This window comes from Hippocampus bargibanti, linkage group LG11 (genome assembly GCF_051943395.1).
Source record: "Hippocampus bargibanti isolate YZ-2025 linkage group LG11, ASM5194339v1, whole genome shotgun sequence".
In the NCBI taxonomy this organism is placed as follows: Eukaryota; Metazoa; Chordata; class Actinopteri; order Syngnathiformes; family Syngnathidae; genus Hippocampus; species Hippocampus bargibanti.
In genome coordinates this window covers 15822501-15831790 of record NC_142744.1, presented here as the reverse complement: position 1 = coordinate 15831790, position 9290 = coordinate 15822501, and the positions used below count along the sequence as shown (strand labels likewise).

Genomic DNA, 9290 nt, shown 5'->3' with positions numbered 1-9290 from the left:
AACCTTTGTGACAGCTCAGCAGTTTTTCTCTTCAGAGATAAGAACAAAGTGTTGAGGTCAGGACACACGTTTTTACTTTTTGGGCCATGAAATGATGAAAAAAAAGTCAACTCGACAACACAAGAAAAACAACATCTCACAGGTCCGAAACTTTCCTCTCTATCGAATGTTCTCTCCTCGGAGTGGGGGAGGGATTGCAAAATTTGCCTTTTGAGACCTTTCCCCTACATCCAAAATGGCCAGCTAGCAGTGCACCCATTGGTCTGCCATAAGTACGTCAGACAATAATCTATGGGGGAGGGGGGGGCTGCTTTAGTGTTCTTTAACAGGACGTCGGCTGGGCAGGAGCTGACATGTGCTTCACTTTGTTTTCTTCTTAAACGTTTCTGGCTGGGGTGACTTTTTTTTCCACACTAAAGCGGGATTCCGGGAGGTGTTGTTCAAGGAAAAAATTTAGCAGAACACAAAACAGTTCATTTCAACAACAACAATATTTTCAACAAGACATCCACAGTTTAACAGATCAGAAAATCAGTTTTGTGGTTGCTAAAAAAACAGCACTGGAAGAGTTTTAACACCTTTTCCCCAAAGGCAATTGGGTGATTGAGTTGTTTCAAAAGAAATAAAATCCAGTGCTTCTGTCATAAACACTATATTTCAAATCCAAACTACAAACTAAAGTTTTCCACTTCCAAAGTAACCCTAAGCATTTTTCCAGCCGTTTCTGCCACGGCATCTGTAGAAGGATGGTTCTGGGATCCTCGGTCATAAGAATTTGAGCACCAGGCATATACTTTTTCATGGCCTGGCTTGTAATGTCTGAGGATTGCATTTCTTGACCTGCCAAATGACTAATGTGCCTTAAATATATACAGGCATATTGCATAAAAGAGTGACCGATACGTGAACCAAAGTGTTCCAGGACATTTCCCATTTTTGCCTCCCCCCCCTACCGCAGCCAACACAGCAAAATGCACATCCAATTCAGACTGGTAAGTGGCCTACGAAATTGTTTACTGCTCAGATGGCTTCGTTTTGCTCTGTACAGTTTAGAGGTCGCATGAGAGCCACCGTAAAGTTCGCCTTCCTGCTTGCACATGAAATGACTTCCGAGTAGAAGGGAAAAGTGGGACATCCGCAAATATCATCCAAACGTAAACCCGTGGACCTCGAGGGATCAATGTCACAGCACACGACAGTATATGGCACCATTTAACTGCACGGGAAGCAAACTGTGATGGTGCACATGTGCTCACAATATGGAAGGTACGTCATAGCTGATATTTTTACCTGCATATTTTAAAAACATCGCATCCCTTAAAAGTCACCAGCAAAAATGTAAGGTCAGGAAGAAAACAAGTTGTTTTGTTCACATGAGTCATAGTTGAAGCAACACTTGGCAGTGCTTCTGTGCCAGTAATTACAATTTACACTTGATTATATGATTTTTTTTAGACATGCCGTGATACTCTTGAAAAGTGACAATACCAATGCCACACATTTGGCAGCACATCCTGGCCTTATTATGATAACTCTTCTGTTTTTCTGTGTGTTCGACTCCCCCCCTCACCCCCGTTCGTCTCCTCCAGAGCACTGGTGAGAAATTGTGGCCCATCCCTGGTATAGCAAGGAACTCATTTAACCCTTGTGTAAGAGTTCCATCCATCCACCCATCCATGTTCTGATTTGCTTTGTTCTCACAAGGGTCCCAGGAAGGTGGGGAGTGGGTGCGTGCTGGCACCTATCCCAGCTGTCTTTGGGCAGAAGGAGACGAACAACCATCCGCGTGCACATTCACACCGATGGGTACCCAATCAGTCTGCGATGTGTGTTTTTTGGAATGCGGGAGGAAACCAAAGTACCCGAAGAAAACCAACGCAGGCACAGGGAAAACATGCCAATCCATACAGCGAGGCCGGAGCTGGAATCAAACCCGGTACCTCTGCAATGTGAGGTCGACACTCTATTTCTTAACTGTTATACAAGCGGCTCATTGACCTCCTATAGAAGAGTTAAGAATGTCAATATAAAAACTCCATTGTGCTATATTACCGTATTTTCCGGCGTATAAGGTGCACCCAAAAGTCTTGATTTTCTTTACCTGCGCCTTATACGCAGGTGCTCCTTATATGTGAAGTCATATTGAGCCACGACAGGTCTCGCAACTTCTGTCAACAGCCACCGACTCCATTTCCCCCTGTAGAAGAAGTTGTGCTTAACCCCAGTCTCTAATGTAACGCCTTACAATGTGGTGTGCCTTATATTTGGAAAACTTTTTTCATTCGTTCAAGGTGCAGCTTATATATGGAAAAAGTTGGAAGATACACCATTCATTGGGGGTGCGCCTTCTACTCCGGTGCACCTTATGCACCAGAAAATATGGTAAGCTGTAAAAACTGAAAACATTCCATGATTTAATCACAGACAATATTATTTTCAGGATTTCCTCTGGAAAAAAAATGATGAAGAATCCAGTATCAAGTGCAATATTCCTGATAGTACAGAGCAAGATACACGTATTTCAACGCCTCTCTTTCAACTCCATAGGTTGGGCATTTGGGGGTCACGAATGATACTGAAGTGCCTCTGTGCCAAACTTGCTTCTCAATCTCACTCATCGTCTTCCCTCTCTTACTTCCCAGCTCAACTAAGACCCTCTATTTGTATGCAGAATAGAAGCCACAGTCAGCCTGGGAAATCTGGAAGCGATGGGGAGACGCTACGCAACAGGATGGAGAGGGATGCTGCTCTGTTGCTGTGACGACCACCGGAATGTACAGGCTTGATCATGGTGGTGCGAGGGAGGAAAGGACGGAGTGGAGGAGAGGGGGGTCGCCATGTTATGTAATTGAGAGAGATTGAGTGAGAAAGGAGGAAAAAAACGAATCGGGGCCTCACAAACCAGAGTGCATAATAGCCCCCTCCCTCGTCAAACGTGGCTTGAGGATGCGAGTCAGACAGCAATAACACACACGTTTTCTGCTCTGGTCACGTGTGTATCTCATTAAATGCGCTGTAAACTTATTTCACAGTTCACATGTAGGGAAGATGCGAAACATTGAGTTTAAAGCTTTTCAGCAACCACATTGTGTGACTGCCTGCATTTGAACGTGTCATTGTGTAACCCCTCCTTCTACTTCAAACCGGTCTTGCTTTCTACATAATGACGGGTAACCAGAACTCTTGGCCTTAAGGGCGTGAAGAGGACATTTTTTTGATCCAGCGTGACAAGGGAAGCACATTTTCAAGCGGGATGGAGGGAAACGTCTGCGGCAGACATTTTTCCGACAAAATAGTCACTTTTTCTACATGATCTAACAATAAAGAACATGATAAGATGTCCACTGTAGTGATTGCAGAGGGTTGTGTCAGGAAGGGCATCCGATGTGAAATCTTGGCCGAAACAAACATGCGAATCAAACCTCTGAAAATGGAGGACACTGATTCGCTGTGGCGACCCCTTGAAAGGAAAAGCAGTGTTGTTTTGACTTCAAGATGGCGCCGCGAGAGGGCCTGCATTTACAGCATTTCTTGTATTTTTTTTTCTCCCTCTTTCGTTTCCTCTTCCTTTCATAACTTTTGCTACTATGAAATGTAAATGTCTCCACTGTGAGAGCAATAAAGGTTAATCCAATCCAATCCAATCCAATGTCACAAAGTCACAGAAAAATAGTAATAGGATCATCATAGCATCGCACAATCAACAAACTTACAGTGTTAAAATCAAGGGTGTCTAACTCATTTTTTGTCACACACCACATTGTAGTTACGGTTTCCTCTCGGGGCCATTATGACTTTGGGGAAGCCATTAGAATTTTTAATCCCCTCCACATATTACATATCGAGAGCATAACACATTCATGAATAAGTAGTTTTCAAATTTGAAGTGTGGGTGGGACAATTTGAAGTTTGGGTGGGACTTTAGCAAGCATCATGGAAATTGATTTGCTTTCATGGGCCAGATAAAATGATGTGGCGGGCCAGATTTGGCCCCTCGACCTTGACTTTGACACCTGTGGCATAAATACTTCCGCAGCAAACTCTGGTAAAACTGGTTTAGTCTGTCGTCCGACTATTGCTTCGTGTTCACACATGCATGCATTCAGGGGAGCAATAAGCACACGGGATCAAATTAATTGTGACATACACCCATACGTGCGGACACATGGTAATATGACCGCAGAGAATAGTGACAGTCGGCTTCATGCTTGACACAAGCAGCTGTTTCCTGCCAAAGAAGCATCGCCATTGGCCGAGCACTCTGGTGTGATTGGCCTGATGCGGCATCCCGCGTGTACCTGCGCCACCATTGGTCACGGCTTGACATATGACACAGTGACACACTTTTCCAGGGTTGAGTTGCAGCAGACGCGTGTATGCCCTAATGCGCACATAGTAAAAGCTTTGTTGGTTTCCTGCTTTCGGATGAGAGTCAGCACACGTTTGCTGTGACTCAAATATACGAGGAAGCGGGTTAGCGGAATTGTGAATGCAGGCTGGTCAATGAGATATTTATAACATACATTAAAATGAATTAAAACTGTCAAATTCTGCCAAAAAAGAAATTGCAGAAGAACAAATACTATATATGTTTTTTTTTAAATCTAATATTAGGTTTTGTTTTTGTACTTTATTTGTTTCTCGCGGTTGAGCGAGAAGCAAATCTATTTTTTTATCTAATGTTTTTTTTTTCCTTTTTGTACTTTATTTGCTTCTTGTGGTTGAGCGAGAATTGTTTTTTTTTTTTTTTTAACTCAACGAAATTTTCCGAACAACAGTAATTTATTGTTGGAATATTATTGGAGTATGTTGGAGTATGTATGTCTGGAGTAGGCCCTTTTTCATACATATGTCAATTATAAGTAGTAAGTGTTTATATAATTAGACTATGGTTAAAAGAAAAGTGTTCACTGACTGTCCGGTGCAACCTCCCTGTGTGGAGTTTGCATGTTCTCCCCGGGCCCGCGTGGGTCTTCTCCGGGTCCTCCGGTTTCCTCCCACGTTCCAAAAACATGCATGGCAGGCTGTTTGAACACTCCAAATTGTCCCAGGGTGTGAGTTGAGAGTGAATGGTTCCTTGTCTCTGTGTGCAGTGCGATTGGCTAGCAACCATTTCAGGGTATCTCCCGGCTGGTGCCCGAAGACGGCTGTGGATAGTTTCCAGCAACCCCCGCGACCCTAATGAGGATAAAGTGGTCTGGAAATTTGATGGTTGGATGATGATGAATATCAGTCAAAAGTAAAAAATGCGTTTCCATGATAAACGTTTACATAACGCAAAATTTGTTCCAGTGCTTTCCCATTGGATAGTCTAATGGGACCGCCAAACAATTTCTGAAATCCTCAGGCATGCTGTAAGAAAAGTGCAAACAGGTTCGTCCTGGTGAAAGTACAGGGTAGCGATGTCTATTTAAAAGAGGACATAATAGGAATGTTGACTTTTTCTTTGCTTAAAGTATACGGGTGGGGTTGTGGAGATAAAGTAAAGAACTCGCTTCAATTTTCATAGTGTGCTTATATATGAAAATGTTTTCCGTGTGCAATGCCTTCCACTCTTGCGTAACATTTAGAATTGTCGATCGTGTTTATACTTTTGAGACTGAGTGGTGAACAGCTGCATAAAAAATATGTCTGGGTTTATTGAAGATCAGTTAAAAATAAATAAATAAACAAATAAATCAATAAATAATAGGTGCTTTAAGGGTTTAAAAAGTTGCTAAACATAGAAACTATGATGGCAACAGTGAGAAGGCGTTTATTTTGTTACTTGCTTTGCTCTGGTCGCCATGGTGCCAAACGCCGCAGTCCATGAGACAGAATTTCCTTTTCCCAAATCGGAGTGATTCCAATGGTGTAAAGCGGACTGTATCATGCATGTCTTATTCTATTCTTCACCCTCTCATGTAGCCACTTTATTCTGCGAAATTGATTTGACTTTGACTTTGTGTCTTTCGTTAAGTTATCGATTCTTTATGGTCGGATCATGAGTGGGTTATTTCTTAAAACTCTGAACAAATTGCAGAGGACACAAGGGCTCATGTTCTACTTCAGAGAGTTCACATTTGAATTGTTTTAAAATCGCAAGTGAAGAACAATGTATCAGCTATTGCAGTTGTTGCCAATCAAATGGTGAATAAGCTACTCTGTAGAGTTCATATGCTTGTAAATATGACTGTGATGACGTCAGTGCTTCCAGCCATGAACCTCATGTCAATTTGTATATATATATATATATATATATATATATCAATTTGAGAATCAGACTTGCAAGTGTCGTGGAATTTGAAATGCTTTTATTTGCTTTTGCGGGGCACATCAAATGACATGACGGGCAATATCTGCCCCCGGGGCCGTGACTTTCACAACATGGCTGCATGTTTTTTTTTTTTCTGGGTCCTCCGGTTTCCTCTCAGATTCCAAAAACATGCCAGTTATGGATGCATGTTAATCCCTTCCACATATTACATATAGCGCACACAACAAATTAATGAATAACTAGTTTTCAAATCTGAAATAAAGAATAATGACTGTTATTGTGGTTTACATCCAAAAATATTAAATTTTGATTAGGATTTTAGCAAGCATCATGGAATTTCACAAGTTTTATTTGCTTTCGCGGGCCGGATTCGGTCCCCGGACCTTGACTTTGACACCTGCGCTCTAAATTGTCCCTTGGTGTCAGTGTGAGTGTGGAAGGTTGTTCGTCTATATGTGACTTGGCTTGCAACCAGTTCAGAGTGTATCCCATCTACTGGGATGTTTTCCAGCGTGCCTTCTGTGACCCTTGTGAGGATAGGCGGACACACGTGCACACACATATATGGATGAGCATACCCGATCCTTGTTGGACAACTAGAGGATGACTTAGCATCCGGAATTGCCCATAAAACATTAGTCAGCGCTGCACACACCCTTCTGCAAAGTAAAGTTTGAATGACGTCAAGCTGGCAATGATGCGCTTGGCACACACTTTGTGTTTGAACAGCAATGGATAAAAGTCAACCTCCCAAGTTGGCACATGCTGTAACTTGTGTTTGAACACTTGAAGGAGTCGCAGTGACACTCAAAGAAGGAAAAACGGAGTGTACCTTTGTTATAAAGTTTGACTCTTGACAGTGGTAAACTGTCTCTAGTCATTCTATTAAAAGCCAGGAAATGGTGATTTACACTGTCCAATTTCATAGTTTCCATTTCTCTTTTCAAATTAGTTATCTTTTGCACGAAATTCACTTTCAGAGGAAGGCTTCATTCTATCTGTTTTCTTCTGTTAAACAGGACTGAATCCGGATTTACTGTCAGTGATGCATTCAGAGGAGCTATTATGTCTAAAAGTGGATTTTTCTGTGCTGAAACTGATTTGCAAAATGAACAAATGGACCACAGCAGCCGAGCACTTTTTTACAAGATCACTTCTACTGAATTCAGCAATAAATATTTTAAGTGCAATGAATTTTCTTGGAAATGTTGTTGGACGGGGCGGTCCGGTAACGAGTGGCTAGTTAGCATGTCAACTTCACAGTGCAGAGGTCGTCAGTTCAAATCCAGCTCCGGCCTCCCTGTGTGGATTTTGCATGTTCTCGTGGGTTTTCTCTAGGTTAGCCGTTTTCTTTCCAAATTCCTGATAATTCTGCTCTGATGATTCCTGCTAATTGAAATTGTTCTAGGTGTGAGTGTGAATGGTTGTTTGTTTCTGTGTGTCCTGCGATTGCCTGGCAACCAGTTCAGGGTGTCCCACGCCTGCTGCATGAAGACAGTTGGGATAGACTCCAGCACCCCCAACCTACCCCACACCCTAGTGAGGATAAAGCAGTTCGGAAAATAAATAAATGTTGTTGGACACACCTGAGCAGCAGTCAATTTGTGAATTTAATTTACATATTCCAGTTGATTGCTTCTGTAGACCTTTGCAAGCACACAAAAGGAAGTCAAGTTTGACCTCATAGCCTGCTCGCTGGCAAACACAAAACAGCCAGCTAGTGTTTAAAGAAAGATGTGAAAGCCAAAACAACCCAAAACAACCGAGCATTCGTCCTACAGCCTAGAGAATTTAAGGGCTGGGAAGACAATAAAAGCACCACTGTTCTTTCTTTGTTTATCTATTCATGTGCTTCTAGTGGTGACCAGTAAGACAGGAGAAGCGTGTTTGACAACTGTCCAATGATCAGGTCGATTGGACAACGCCTATTGTGAACAGGTGTGACAAAGAGACAGCTTATTCTTCTATGATTCACGATATCGGCCATAAGCACATCTCGTACTGTAAATAGTGACCAATAATGCGGAGCAGTTACAGTAAGCAACAGCTAACTACTAACAGATCCAAAGAGTCATACAATAAATTAAGGCCTCAACTTAATAAATGGACATTATAAGGTATTTTAGTTGTCTCTTTTCGATTTACAGGTAGTTTTTACACATCTACAATTTATTGCTGTAAATGCTAAGGGACTAAAATAGAAATAATTATAGTTATCCAATGTATATTTTTCATTTGTAGATTGATTAATAGGTTCTAGGAAATGTATTATATCAAATATCGGATCAGTTCAAAAACATCTGTAGTGTCACTTGAACTACATGGCTCAAACACAGGCTAAAACAAGATAGCATTGCTATTTAGAGAATGAGCAAGAATGGACCATTATTGTAGATTTTAGAAAATATACTGTATACATATATATTTTTCATAAAACAGGACATAAACTATGACATTGTTAAATTATCCGGTCATCAACAGTACACACACACACACACACACACACACACACACACACACACACACACACACACACACACACACACACACACACACACACACACACACACACACACACACACACACACGCACGCACACACATACACACACGCACAAAAACGCACACACTCATACACACACATGCGCACACATACACACACACACACAGACACGCACAAAAACGCACACACTCATACACACGCACACACACACAAATGCACACACTCACACACACACACACACACACACACACACACACACACACACACACACACACACACACACACACACACACACACACACACACACACACACACACACACGCACACACACGCACACACACACACATGCACAAAAACGCACACACTCATACACACGCATGCGAACACACCAGTGACGTGCAGTCAGGGGAGGCAAGTGAGGCAGTGTCTCACCTGTCATCATGGAAAGCTGTCATGGAAATATCAAATGAAAAAATAAATTAAACAGTTATATGTATTTAGTGACTTGTACTTTAAAGTTCTTGTCCATTTAA

The 9290-nt window shown here is 42.0% G+C and overlaps 1 long non-coding RNA gene across 1 annotated transcript; it reads left to right on the top strand.

The window, feature by feature from the left end:
* Positions 1-664: 664 nt before the first annotated feature.
* On the top strand, positions 665-3356 carry LOC148891786 (uncharacterized). The gene is made up of 4 exons (XR_016116505.1): positions 665-1266; positions 1590-1949; positions 2298-2382; positions 2672-3356. It is a non-coding gene; the product is annotated as an uncharacterized LOC148891786 (long non-coding RNA).
* The last annotated feature ends 5934 nt before the right edge of the window (positions 3357-9290 follow it).